Source organism: Silene latifolia, chromosome X (assembly GCF_048544455.1).
Source record: "Silene latifolia isolate original U9 population chromosome X, ASM4854445v1, whole genome shotgun sequence".
Classification (NCBI taxonomy): Eukaryota; Viridiplantae; Streptophyta; class Magnoliopsida; order Caryophyllales; family Caryophyllaceae; genus Silene; species Silene latifolia.
Window position 1 is genome coordinate 6,102,683 of NC_133537.1, and position 15,314 is coordinate 6,117,996.

At 41.5% G+C, this 15,314-nt stretch overlaps 1 non-coding gene across 1 annotated transcript; it reads left to right on the forward strand.

The window, feature by feature from the left end:
• Positions 1–14,447: 14,447 nt before the first annotated feature.
• LOC141624174 (small nucleolar RNA R71) lies at positions 14,448–14,554 on the forward strand. Its single transcript, XR_012533984.1, has one exon. It is a non-coding gene; the product is annotated as a small nucleolar RNA R71 (small nucleolar RNA).
• The last annotated feature ends 760 nt before the right edge of the window (positions 14,555–15,314 follow it).

Below are 15,314 nucleotides of genomic sequence, written 5' to 3' on the forward strand. Positions count from 1 at the left end.
GAGGAGCTCTCATGGTTTTGTCAAGATTAAAAGTTATGCTTTCATCTCCCACTTCTAGAGTGAGCTCTCCATGTTTCACATCAATCACCGCACCCGCGGTGTGTAGGAAAGGTCTTCCTAAGATGATTGGAATGTTGGAATCTTCTTCCATATCAACAATGACAAAGTCCACCGGGATGAAAAACTTCCCAATTCGCACCGGGACATCTTCCCATATCCCTAATGGTGTCTTCGTCGATCTATCGGCCATTTGAAGAGTGATGTTGGTACATTTGAGCTCTCCCATTCCCAACCTTTTACTTACCGAGTACGGCATGACACTCACACTAGCCCCTAGATCACACAAGGCTTTGTTGATCGTTGTGTCGCCAATGGTACACGGTATTGAGAAGCTTCCCGGATCCTTTAACTTTGGAGGCGAACTCCCTTGAAGAATTGCACTACTCACCTTAGTGAAGGCGATAGTCTCAAGTTTCCGGATTGACTTCTTCTTTGTGAGGATATCTTTCATGTACTTTGCATAGGCCGGAACGTGATTGATTAATTCCGTGAAAGGAATTGAGACCTCTAAATTCTTCACAATTTCCATGAATTTTCCAAGTTGATCATCAAATTTGGGCTTGGCTTGACGACTTGGAAAAGGAAGTCTAACCACAATGGGCTCCTTCTCTTTGGCTTTGTCTTCATTTTTCTTTGAACTTTCTTCTTTCGATGATTCCCCTTCCTTGGGACCTTCCTTCTCACTAGCTCTCACAACTTCATTCTCAACTTGCTCCTTCGGTGCTTCATACGTTGTACCGCTTCTCAAGTGAATGGCACTAACCGTTTCATGTCTAGGGGGGTTACCTTGAGATGGTAATTGCCCCTTTTGCCTTTGTGAGTTTGAGGATGCTAGTTGGGTCAATTGTGTTTCCAACATCTTGGTGTGAGCTAGAATGTTGTTTGATGTATCACTTTCATATATACTTTTATAGCTCCCTTTACATCGTATTTCATACCGTTTCGTGCCTATTATATCATTTATATGCTTTATTTCAATGAATTGTCGATACTGCCGCTATTTTATGTTTTGATGCAGAAATGACTCGTTATGAGTATGATCAAGGGCTGATTAGCATGGCGAAGACGGCATAGAAGAATACACGAAGCATGGCACGGGAAACGAGGAATCATGAAGACTGGAAGTCAAAGAAGAGAAGAAGGAACCTGTGAGCTAGTTCCTCGATCGAGTCACTGCTGACTCGATCGAGCACCTCTGACTCGATCGAGTCACCTCTGACTCGATCGAGGATCCTTTCTGGCAGATTTATTTCCGGAATTTCCTAAAACACTTATCTTTTATTATAAATTCGAAACTCGTGTTTTATTGTGGGATTACGTTTTATTTTGCTAAGTATTGCTGGAAAACACTCTTAAGAACCCTAATCTTCCTTTTGTATGGTACTAATCTTTCCCCATTAATTTAATCATTGTTTTTATGTTCTTCAATTATTGTTTTATATTTGCGATCATGTCTTCATCTTTAATCATATTTGTTGTTGCTATTATAGTCATGAGTAGCTAATCCCCTCATCTAGGATGAAGGGGATCTAGGTTAATTAAAAGGGAAAGTCAATTAATTGCTATTGATATCATTAAAGTTGTTGTTTGATTGTTGTAATTCTTCTAGTTAATCACTTGAGGCCTGAGTTATTAATTAGTGTAGCGAATCGATCCTATCGCCGACCGGGTTAGAATTGATATAGGCTGCGACAATCAAATAGAGAGTATCTAATCATAGCGACCGCATATTAGAATCGATCTAAAGGGCATAATGGAGTCGACCGATCTTATGACCTTAAACAACTCGATAGATTTAGTAATTGATTGATAATCCCCGACTGATTGATCTAGTGAACCTAATTCCTAGACTTTTAATATTATTGTTATTCATCATTTATTTACATTGCAATTAGTTTGTTAGAATCAACTCAAAACAAAACCCCCGAAATTGGTTACTTCTAGACAGTTTAAATACTCTTAGACTAGCTTTCACCGCCTCCCTGTGGATTCGATACCTGTCTTATCACTAGCTATTCTTGTTAGTCCTGAGATAGTTTTACTTTGATTTGGTAATACGACTTTAGCCACATCAAATTTGGCGCCGTTGCCGGGGAGGCAACAATTGTTTAGTCTTTTTGTGTTTATTTTGTCTTTTTGTCTCAGGGAACCCAGTTCCTTGAGACCGTTCTTACACTTTCTTGTTAGTTCTGTTTATGCCCAGGTCTAATAGGTCCGAGATTATTCCGTTTGATCCTGAACCTGAGAAGACTTTTCGCTACAGACGGAAATTTAATCAAGAAGTGGGTCAAGTAGAAGACTTGAGTATACTTGACGTCGAAACGGCGAGCTCCACAGAGTCAGCCGGTCGATCTTACGAAGAGGAGGAGGAAGAAATTCCTATTCCTGATATTCCTATTCCTGAAATTCCAGTTATCACTGAAAGTCCTAAAGCCCCCATCATGCCTACCTTAGCCAGTCACTCTGAGCCGACCTTAGACTCTATTCCACAAGGGTTTAAGCTGCCCACTACTACCAATGGAACATTCGAGATTCGGCCATCTTATATCAATTTGGTGGAACGAAACATGTTTGGAGGGACAGCTGCTGAGGACCCTGCAACGCACATGGAGAAATTTGTCACTTACTGCTGTTCTATTCCATTAACAGCTGGAGTGACACAAGATCAGGTGAAGCAAGTGCTCTTTCCTTTCTCTCTGAAAGATGGAGCTGCTGAGTGGTTGAGGGATATGGATATGGATACTGAAGGAGTTACAGACTGGAATTCCTTGGCTCTTGCTTTCTACAAGAGGTACTTCCCACCTCAGAAGACTAATGCTTTGAGAAATCAAATTACTAGTTTCAAGCAAGCAGCCACTGAAGATTTGAATGAAGCTTGGACTCGCTTCAAGCGTTTAGTTCGATCAGTTCCCCATCATGGTTTCCCAAAGTGGTTCCTTTGCAACCAGTTTTATAACGGGTTGTTTGACGATCATCGTGCCCTTTTGGATTCATCTGCGAATGGGAGGTTTCAAGATAACACCAATGATGGTGACGCGTGGAAGTTGATTGATCAGATTGCTACCCATACCGCAAGGTATGGAAATCCTAGGGGAAGCACGCGAGGTACTGGAGTTGATAGTGCTCTGGCGGCACAGCTGGAGACTATTTCAGCTCAGATTGCTGAGATAAAAACTACCCAATCATTGGGTGGTCAAGAGAGAGTTCATGCTATGAGTCAGCAAGTAGAGGAGACTTGTGCTAGATGCGGTTTAGATGGTCATGGTGCAGGTGATTGTATGAGCATATTTGAGCAGGTTGCTGCCTTTCAGGCTTACAGACAAGGTGCACAAGGTACACCTTTCTCCAACTTCTACAATGAAAGAACGAAGGAACATCCTTTCCTTCAATGGTCTAGTCAGAATGTGCAAAACCCGCAGCAGTCACAACCGCAGAAGAATGTTTATATCCCTCCCAACAATCGTGGTAATCAGTCACAAGGAGGATATCAAAGGCAAAATCAAGGAGGCCAGCAGTTTAACAACCAATATCAACAGCCTCCTCAGCAAACTCCTCAACAAATTCCCCAACAAGCTCCAAACAATGACATGGCTGAGTTGCGAAACCTTTTGCAACAAACTTTGACCATGCAGCAGAAGCAGACGGCTCAAATTTCTGAGCTGATTGCCCATAACAAGATGTTAGATAATCAAGTGGCTCAGATGGCACTTCAAAACCCATCAAAACAGGCCGGAGGTCTTCCTCCTCAAGGCAAGCAAGCTCATGAGCAAGCTAATGTTATTCAGCTGAGGAGCGGTACTTCTTATACGAATCCCGACCTGCAAAGTATTGAGAATGAAGTGCCCACTACTGTTGATGAAGTCCCTTACATGCATCCCAAAGGATTGGGTAATTTGGAGCTTAGTGATGATGAGAAAGAGTCTGACGAAGTTGAAACACGAGCTGACGATAAAAGTAAAAAAGACGAAAAAGCTGAACCTGCCAAGGTTCCTCGACCGAGTCACAGGCGACTCGATCGAGGATCCAGTCAGCTCGATCGAGTCACCCCTGACTCGATCGAGGATCCAGTATTGCCAGCCGACGGTGTTTCAAAAGTTGTTTCTAAGGAGAAGCAAGCCGAGCCCATAACTATTTCACTACCTTTTCCTCATCGACAACAAAAATCCAAGCTGGATAAGCAGTTCGGTAAGTTTATGGAGGTCGTGAAGAATCTACAGGTAAGTGTTCCTTTTACTGAATTGATTACTCAAGTGCCGGCTTATGCAAAGTTCATGAAGGAGATTTTGACAAGGAAGAGATCCTTCGACGCGGTGGAAACTATCGCTTACACTCAGAAGTGCAGTGCCATGTTGCCAATTAACTCACCACCGAAATTAAAGGATCCAGGAAGTTTTTCTATCCCTTGTCACATTGGTCATCTATTTATTAGTAAAGCTCTTTGCGATCTAGGAGCTAGCGTCAGCGTTATGCCGTATTCTGTTTGTAAGAAATTAAATATGGGTCCGTTGTGATTACTAATATGACACCGCAGATGGCCGATAGAATCGTTAAGCACCCACGGGGGTGTTAGAGGATGTTCCCGTTCGAATTGGGAAATTTTATATCCCCGTTGATTTTGTTGTCATGGACATGGCTGAAGACAACCAAATCCCTATCATCTTGGGCAGACCGTTCTTACATACTGCGGGGGCGGTTATAGATGTTAGGCAAGGGAGATTGACCTTAGTCATGGGGATGATACGATTATTTTCAACTTAGAAAAAGCATTGAAAAACCCCATGATAGAAGAAACTTGTCATAGTATAGATATTGTTGATTTTACTATTGATGAGTGTCTTCCTATGTGTTTTGACAGGATCCTCCGGAGATTGCCCGGTTTTCGATCCGGTGATCGACGGGTTCATGGAGTCCAGAAGTTCATCGAATTGAGAAGCTTCTAACTGGAGAGGAATGCCCCCATCGGAAGGTATACGATTTGGGTGTCACACCTAAGGTAACCGAGGTAAAGAAACCTGAATTGAAACCCTTCCTCTCATCTCAAATATGAATTTCTTGATGACCGTGAAATGAACCGGTGATTGTCAATGCTAACCTAATCGAAGGTCAACTATCGCTTTGTTGACTGTTTTGAGAACTCATAAAAAGGCAATTGGGTATAGCATTGACGATCTCAAAGGTATTAGTCCTGACTTTTGTATGCATAGAATTCACTTGGAAGAAGGCCACAAGCCTAATGCACAAGGTCAGAGACGATTAAATCCTCCAATGCAGGAGGTGGTAAGAAAAGAGGTGCAGAAATTACTTGATCTTTGGTATTATTTTCTCTATTTCGATTCTAAATGGGTGGATCTGTTCAAGTTGTACCTAAGAAGGGAGGTACTACAGTAGTAAAGAATGATAAAAATGAATTGATTGCTACTAGACTTGTCACGGGATGGAGGATGTGCATTGACTATAGGAAGTTGAACACGGCCACTAAAAAGGACCATTTCCCACTTCCTTACATTGACCAAATGTTAGAGAGATTAGCATGTCATAGTTATTTTACATTACCTAGATGGCTACTCCGGTTTCTTTCAGATACCCATTCATCCTGAGGATCAGGAAAAGACCACTTTCACTTGTCCATATGGTGTATTTGCTTATAGGAGGATGCCCTTTGGCTTATGTAATGCTCCTGCTACCTTTCAGCGTTGTATGATGGCCATATTTTCTGATTACATAGAGTCTATCATGGAGGTCTTTATGGATGATTTCAGTGTATATGGTACTGATTTTGATATTTGCTTGAGAAACTTGACTAAAGTTTTGCAGCGCTGTGAGGAGAGCAACCTTGTTCTCAACTGGGAAAAGTGCCACTTCATGGTTACTGAAGGGGTGGTACTCGGTCATTTGGTGTCAGGTAAGGGCATTCAAGTGGATAGAGCTAAGGTTGAGGTAATTGAGCAACTCCGTCCGGTTAATGTCAAAAGTGTGCGTAGTTTTCTTGGTCATGCAGGGTTCTATCGCCGCTTTATAAAGGATTTTTCTAAAATTGCTCAACCTCTAACTCAGCTTCTTCATAAAGATGCTCCTTTTGTGTTTACTGACAAGTGTGTTCAAGCCTTTGACAGGATCAAACAAGCACTTATCTCAGCTCCTATTATCCGTTCTCCGGATTGGAGCCTTCCTTTTGAGATTATGTGCGATGCCAGTGACTTTGCAGTTGGAGCTGTTTTAGGACAGCGAAAGGACAAGGTGTTACATGCCATTTATTATGCAAGCAAGACTCTCGACGATGCACAAATCAACTATGCTACTACAGAGAAGGAGCTTCTTGAAGTTGTCTATTCTTTAGACAAATTTAGAGCTTATCTTGTTGGTTCTAAAGTTATTGTACACACTGACCATGCAGCTTTAAAGTATCTTTTAACCAAACAAGAAGCTAAACCTAGACTTATTAGATGGATTTTATTACTGCAAGAATTTGATTTGGAAATCCGTGATAAGTCCAGTCTTTGAAAATGTTGTTGCGAGATCATCTGTCCAGATTGAGATTCTCGGGAGAGAGATTTTGCCCATCGATGATTCTTTTCCGGACGACCATCTTCTAGTCGTAGCCGCAAATACCCCATGGTTTGCAGATTATGCCAATTATTTGGTAGGAGGTACACTTCCTCTTGACTTATCTTATCGCCAGAAGAAGAGGTTCATGCATGACGTGAAGAGGTACTTTGGGACGATCCCTATCTGTTCCGAGAGTGTGCCGATGGTATCTCTGACGATGTATCCCGAGAGGGTGAGGTACGTGCCATCCCTTTCTCATTGTCACTCTTCTTCATATGGTGGTCATCATGGTCCTTCTAGGACATTTGCCAAGGTAATGCAATCGGGTTTTTATTGGCCTACTATCCTGAAGGATGCTACTAACTTTGTCCGTTCTTGTGATGCTTGTCAAAGAACTGGCAATATCTCGCAAAGGCATGAGATGCCTCAAACTGGAATCTCCGAAGTAGAGATTTTTGATGTTTGGGGCATTGATTACCAAGGGCCGTTCCCTACATCTTTTGGGAACCAATACATATTAGTAGCTGTAGATTATGTTTCTAAATGGGTGGAGGCAATTGCCACCCCCACTTGTGATGCTAAATCTGTTGTTAAGTTGTTTCAGAAGACTATCTTTCCACGGTTTGGAGTGCCTCGCGCGGTGATTAGCGATGGCGGCACGCATTTCAATGAGCGTCATCTCAATTCTCTCATGAAGAAATATGGCGTTACACACCGCAGAGGATTGGCTTATCATCCTCAAACCAGTGGCCAAGTGGAAGTTTCCAACAGAGAGCTGAAACAGATCTTGGAAAAGGTGGTAAGCAAGAATAGAAAGGATTGGAGTCGGAAGCTCGATGATACTTTGTGGGCTTACCGTACTGCCTTCAAAACACCGATTGGCACCTCACCTTACCGACTTGTCTATGGCAAGTCCTGTCATTTACCTGTGGAGCTTGAGTATAGGGCTATGTGGGCCATTAAGGAGCTGAATATGGATCCCTCACTGGCGGGTGAGAAACGACTGATGCAGTTGAATGAGCTAGATGAATTTCGACTGCATGCCTATGATAGTGCTCAAGTTTACAAGGAGCGAACGAAGAAGTGGCATGACAAGCATATATTGCAAAGAGAATTTCATGTTGGTGAGAAAGTTCTCTTGTTTAACTCTCGTTTGCGCTTGTTTCCAGGTAAATTGAAGAGTAGATGGTCTGGACCGTTCTTTATTCTCGATGTGAACAAATTTGGGTCAGTTACACTGCATTCTGACACAGGAGAGACCTTCAAAGTGAATGGGCAACGCTTGAAGACTTATTATGAAGGTGCTTTCGTGGGGATCATAGAGGCTCTTGACCTCTTCCCCATTGATTCTTCTCACTGATGAAGAATTACGGTCGTGCGGGACCGCAAAAACCAGCGCTACCGAGAGGCAGCTCGGATTTTGTAAATCATTAGTTTGTAATTAGGATTTAAATTCGCATATTGCTTTTGTTTTTATGTTTCTTTGAACTTTGAGAGGCGAGGAGAGGGTACTTGATATGCTTTCAAGTGTCTTTTGCAGGAATTTTGACGGGATTTGAAGCTATGAGTAACAAACAACGAAGAAAGGAGCCCAAGCTTGCTTCCTCGATCGAGTCAATGGCGACTCGATCGAGGAACCTATCGACTCGATCGAGTCACATGCGACTCGATCGAGGAACCTGTGCTGAATTTCAAAAAGTTTAAAACGAGAGTTGGGTATTCCTGAAATTGGTTCCTCGACCGAGTCACATGCGACTCGATCGAGGAACCTATCAGCTCGACCGAGTCACATGCGACTCGATCGAGGATCCAATTTAGACCGGGTTCCGCGTTTTATTTTCACGGGTTTTATGCATTTGTTACTCTAATTCCTTTTCACTTTCTTCTTCTTTCCATGTTATTTTTCCTGCATACTACCTCCTTTTCTACTCATTCTCCTCTTATTCATCAACAATCATCATCAAAACTCACTTAAACTTTGTGCTTTCTTGCTTATTACTTGATTGAATCATTCTCTTGTGCTTATTTTCTCCATTCTATTGTTTAAATTGCCAAGGTAAGTCACGATTTGGCCTTTCAATGTCTCGAAAATTTGGATTTTCCTTGCTTAAATCTTGAGTTTATTGCATCAAATCTTCCATTGCTAGTATACAATTGCTATTTCCTTGCTTTCTAGCCCCTTACTTGTTGAAATTCATGCCTAATTTGCTAATTTGGGAATTAGGGTTCTTCAAAATCCGGGTAGAAATTTTGCATTAAATTGGTTAGAATTGTATTCTATTGCTTGGGATCTTCAATAATTGATATATACTCATGTTCCCCTAAGTTTTTGGATGCTTTCATTGTCATTTGGAGTCTTAAAAATTGATTTTTCGGACCCATAAGTGCCAAAACCGGGACTGTTTTTGTGACATTGTTGGAGTTTAATTTTCTACTTGTTCTTATGTAGATAATGTCGACTTCCCGGCAAGGAAATAAGCGGACTAGACCAAGGAATGCACCGGTTCAACAACCCGAAGTCATTCCGGAGGAGATTGTGTCTTCGGAGGATGAGTTGTCTCCCTTAGACGATTATCCATTTATCGAATTTCGTGACAAAGTGCAGAAGGACAGGTTTGTGTATCTGTTATCCAAGTCTATGAGTGCGACTCGCTGTGTTGATAGGAAAATTTTGCGCACTTTGAAGATAGACGACATTATGTTTGGCATGTTTAATGAAATCGGGTTGCAGGGTCTTTTCACGCTCCACGAGTTATCTTACCCTGCCCTTACTCTTGAATTTCTGAGCTCTTATACTTATTTCCCCAGTGATCACCTAATCAGATTTCGTTTGCTTAATGTTGAACGGTCTTTAACCTTTGGCCGTATTTCTGAAATCTTGGAGTTGGATAAGCATACTGAAGGGGACTTGTATGGTGTTGGTGGGTTGTCTGCCATTCGTTATTTTCCATTGTTTACTGGTTACATGGATGCGGATGTCAGTGCTATGGCTTTGTTAGATGTCCAACACATTTGCCTTCGTATGTTTTTGAGGTATCTGAGTTACTTGTTGTATGGTCGGAGTGATAAGAGCAAGACCTCCACTATTGAGGTCTTAATACTTGCTAGTTACTTAAATCCTTATAGGGAGGAGACATTCCAATTCTCTCCCCCTGCTCTTGTCTGCTCAGCATTTGATAGGGCGATTGGTCGCACGGAACCTTGATTTGTGGTGCTCTTGTCACCAAAATTGCTAGGGCTATCTGTGACTTTGAGGGTGATGACCCATATGAGCCCATGGCTGACTATGAGCCGCTTGTTGATGATGACCACCTTCGCTATGATATTTCCTATATTGATATTAAGAATGGGACGGACCATTACTGGAGGGTCCGCGGTGAGTCATACATGCTTCTTCCTTGCGCCCGTTTGCCTACTGTTGACCCCCTCGAGGAGAGTACGGCTGTGGTGCGGCCACCACCTGTTACTTATCTGATTCCCGAGGATCTTTTGATTACTTTTCCTGGGTCTAGTACTACTACTACCACCGGCGGGCGCCGGAGACGTCGTGCACCTACTACCCATTTGCCAGGTTCCTACCAGCCCGCTCCTCCTCCACCTCCTTCAGCCTATCCCACTTCAGGCTATGCTCCCGGTTACCATTTTGATCCCGTCGTTGAACGGGAAGTGAGGATGCATACTGGCATCAACACTGCTTTGACGGAGCGGAGGATGTGGGAACAGATGGAGGCTATGACTTTAGCACGGGGACGGTATGGCGGTGTGTCACCTTCTTACTACACTACTCCTGGTGACGACAGCCGTGTGTTTCATCTTTACGGAGTGACTCCTACAGAGTTTGGACAGTTTAGCACCGAGTTTGGTGCATTAGGCCGTCCCTTCTACACTCCAGTCCATCCCCCTCAGCCTACTGCTGTTTTTGCGGAGGACACCGGCGTCCCTTTTTCTCAGAGAGGCCCATTCGGCCAGTTTGCTGCTTCTACTTCCACTGCTGCTGCTCCTGGAGGCACTCGTGGTCGAGGCCGTGTTCGGAGACCCACTCGTGGTAGAGGCCGTGGCCGCAGTGCCGTTCCTGATCCTGAGCTCATGACATTATATGCTGATATTGATGGTTTTGATGATGGTTCTGAAGCCCAGTAGTGACAGCTGGTCACTACATCCCTCTCTTTCCAGCTGGTTTGGGGGAGGCTACTACATTACAGCTGGTATTATCTTTCTTTTTGTTTTTATTGTATTTCCTTTTTACCCTCTTCCCTTTGTTAGTTGTGTCCCATAGGTTGCTGGATTTCTGTGTGACTGCTATGCTGTAGGCGTCACAATGAGGACACTGTGACATTTAGGTTTGGGGGAGTGTGTTTATTTCTGTTGTGTGCTTTTATTTATTGTTGTGTGAAAAAAAAAAAAAAAAAAATCAAAAATTCAAAAATTGAAAAATCATAAAATCCAAAAACATGTCTTTTATTTATTTTTGTCTATTTTGAGTCGAGTCTTGGTGAATTGTATAGCAATGATGATAACTTGCTTTGTCTTTGCATTTGAGTCTCATTTAGCTGTTCATGTACATTGTTTTGACCTGTTAGCTATGATGACCAAAGCTCTTTACTCAAGTCTTGACCGTCACAATATACCTTATGCCGAGTAGACTTGACTTTATTTTGTTGGTAAACCACTTAAATTTCTGAGGTCTTTAGAGCTTCCTAGGCCGGGAACATTAATAAACCGGTCTCATTGTTATTTAGGCTAATGAGTGTGGTCTCCTTGTGGTATATGTAATATCAAACTGCATAAGTGTGACATTAGTTTCTTAGCTTTTGCGCGTTCATTTGATTAAGTACATGTGGATAGGCGATTCTTATCGTTCAAATAAGCCTTACATCACCCAGTTTTGTTAGCCCGTTTGAACCATGTAGCCATTTTATATCCTATTTCTTAGCTACATTCTAGAATTTGCCTACCCTTTTCGGGACAGTCGCAGTTGTTTGAGCTTTATTGTTATAGCTACTTTGGTTGGGTTGGGACTTTATTGTCATGTGGGTAGTAGCTATCTTTTTGTAACAATTGTGTGACCTCTTATGTTGAAAAAGAGAAGTATTATGAAGCAGCTAGAAAAAAAAAAAAGAGAAAGTCTCGAAAAAGAAGAAAAAAAAAAAGAAGAAAAAGAAAAAAAAAAAGAAAAGAAAGAAAAAAAGAAAGAAAGAAAAAAAAAAAAAGAAGAAGAGAAAAAAAAATGTATGCTTCATTCAGTTTTGTTAGGAGGTCGTGTGTGGTAATTATTGGAGTCTAATGCACATTTGGAGAGCTTCCTCATTTCTCTCATATGTTGTCAAAGTTGAGATTATTTCTCCAGTTGGATGTTTGTTTTATTTATTAGATTTGGCTATTGGTTTAGCGCTGCGACTACCGTCTGAGCCCCACATATCCATACGTGCTTTTGCACAAGCCACTTCTATACCCATGCCACTTTACCACCATTCTGTCCTTGATACATGTACTTGGTCTGTTTCGTGAATGCGTATTAGTTGGAGAATCCCTTATCACATTAGATTGCATGCATATCTCATAAGTTGAGTGAGAGTCTTACTTCTTTCTATCTTACATTTATCTCACCCATTATGAGTGCATGAGTGAAACCGCGAGAATCCGACAAAATGGTCTTGCAAGGCTGAAAGGTATTTGGTTGAGTCTCGGTATCATGTCACATCTTGAGTAAGAGCTGCGTGAGTCTATTACCCGTGCTTTTGAATTTGTTTTATTAGCACAACTTCGGTCATTACTTTGTTATAGATATGGACAGCTGAGTCTTGTATGTGCCTAGACATTTGCTCTGAGTTATTCATTCACCATATGTTTGTTGTCCTTTGTTTTGTTCTGATTGCTTTGCTTGAGGACAAGCAAAGGTTTGGTTTGGGGGAGTTTGATGTATCACTTTCATATATACTTTTATAGCTCCCTTTACATCGTATTTCATACCGTTTCGTGCCTATTATATCATTTATATGCTTTATTTCAATGAATTGTCGATACTGCCGCTATTTTATGTTTTGATGCAGAAATGACTCGTTATGAGTATGATCAAGGGCTGATTAGCATGGCGAAGACGGCATAGAAGAATACACGAAGCATGGCACGGGAAACGAGGAATCATGAAGACTGGAAGTCAAAGAAGAGAAGAAGGAACCTGTGAGCTAGTTCCTCGATCGAGTCACTGCTGACTCGATCGAGCACCTCTGACTCGATCGAGTCACCTCTGACTCGATCGAGGATCCTTTCTGGCAGATTTATTTCCGGAATTTCCTAAAACACTTATCTTTTATTATAAATTCGAAACTCGTGTTTTATTGTGGGATTACGTTTTATTTTGCTAAGTATTGCTGGAAAACACTCTTAAGAACCCTAATCTTCCTTTTGTATGGTACTAATCTTTCCCCATTAATTTAATCATTGTTTTTATGTTCTTCAATTATTGTTTTATATTTGCGATCATGTCTTCATCTTTAATCATATTTGTTGTTGCTATTATAGTCATGAGTAGCTAATCCCCTCATCTAGGATGAAGGGGATCTAGGTTAATTAAAAGGGAAAGTCAATTAATTGCTATTGATATCATTAAAGTTGTTGTTTGATTGTTGTAATTCTTCTAGTTAATCACTTGAGGCCTGAGTTATTAATTAGTGTAGCGAATCGATCCTATCGCCGACCGGGTTAGAATTGATATAGGCTGCGACAATCAAATAGAGAGTATCTAATCATAGCGACCGCATATTAGAATCGATCTAAAGGGCATAATGGAGTCGACCGATCTTATGACCTTAAACAACTCGATAGATTTAGTAATTGATTGATAATCCCCGACTGATTGATCTAGTGAACCTAATTCCTAGACTTTTAATATTATTGTTATTCATCATTTATTTACATTGCAATTAGTTTGTTAGAATCAACTCAAAACAAAACCCCCGAAATTGGTTACTTCTAGACAGTTTAAATACTCTTAGACTAGCTTTCACCGCCTCCCTGTGGATTCGATACCTGTCTTATCACTAGCTATTCTTGTTAGTCCTGAGATAGTTTTACTTTGATTTGGTAATACGACTTTAGCCACATCATTGTTGATGGTGGTATCCTTTGTTTGGCTATCCTTTTGCATTTGGGTGAAAAACTCTTGTTGATTTTTTTGCATTTGAAGGACCGCTTTTTGGACATCAAAACTTTGGTCATTGTGGTGATTGTATGGATTTTGGTTTTGGTAACTTTGGTTTTGATTGAAAAAGGGTCTTTGATTTTGATTTCTCATGGGTGGTGGAGTGTATGTTGGTTGAGGATTTTGGACATTTTGGCTCTTGTATGAGAGATTTGGATGGAACTTGGTGTTTTCATTGTAAAAATTTGAATAAGGGGTGCCACTTTTGTAAGCTTGGAAAGCATTGACTTGTTCGGTTGTTCCCCTACATTCACTTGAGTCATGGCCCAAGGTTCCACAATTCTCACATATCCCGCTTGGGATTGATGAGGATGCCGTCATGGCGTTGACATGATGCTTTGATGATTTTGAGTTTTCCTCAAGCCTAGCCATAGCTTGTTCAAATTTCAAGTTGATTGTGTCAATGTGAGCGCTAAGTTGAGCACCCAATTGAGTAACGGTGTCCACTTCATACTTTCCTCCTCTAGTGGCCTTGCGAGGCCTACTATATTGCGAATTATGGACCGCCATTTCCTCAATCTTGTTCCATGTTTGATTGTCATCAACTTCGGTGAACATTCCATTTGATCCCATATTGAGAACGTTCCTTGAATCTTCATATAAACCATTCCAAAATTGTTGCACTAAAAACCATTCGCTAAGTCCATGGTGAGGACATGAGCGACAAATACCTTTGAACCGCTCCCAAGCTTCATACAAAGACTCTTCATCCCTTTGCTTAAAACCCGTAATTTGAGCTCTTAGCATATTGGTCTTTTCCGGTGGGTAGAATTTTTGGTAGAAAGCTAGAGCTAACTTCTTCCAAGAATCTATTCCAAGAGTGGCCTTATCAAGGCCCTTCAACCATTGCTTTGCGGTGCCGATTAACGAAAAAGGAAATAAGACCCATCTTATTTGGTCTTGAGTCACGCCCGTTTGAGAGATAGCTTCACAATAATCACAAAATGTTTCCATATGAGAATGAGGGTCCTCACTAGGCATTCCCACGAATTGGCTCCTCTCAACTAGTTGGATGAAGGCGGACTTGGCAATAAAATTACCGGTGAGATGTTGTGGGGTAGGAGTACCATTTGGTAAATCCTCCTCGGTGGGTATAGAGTGTGACGAGAATTTAGGCATTGTAGGTGGATTTTGTGGGATATTGTTAAATGGGTTCTCTTCTCCTTCTATTGCGAAAGGATTGACAAACTCACTAGTGGGTTGAACAACTTCACCAACACCTCCCAAATTCCTCCTAACAAGTCTCCTATTATTCGTCAAGGTTCTTTCGATTTCACGGTCAAAAGGTAACAAATCTCTTTGTAACCTTCTAGACATGCAAAATATCAAACAACTAGAAAACAATTAGAACACTCCTTGAGGAGTTTTACTTCCCCAAGGTGAAAAAGACACTACTAATAACAATAAAAGAAATCTTAAATCAATTAAACACCGTCCCCGGCAACGGCGCCATTTTTGATCGGAGCCATTTGGTGTTCACAATTAAACGTATGTGGTCGTTGGTCAA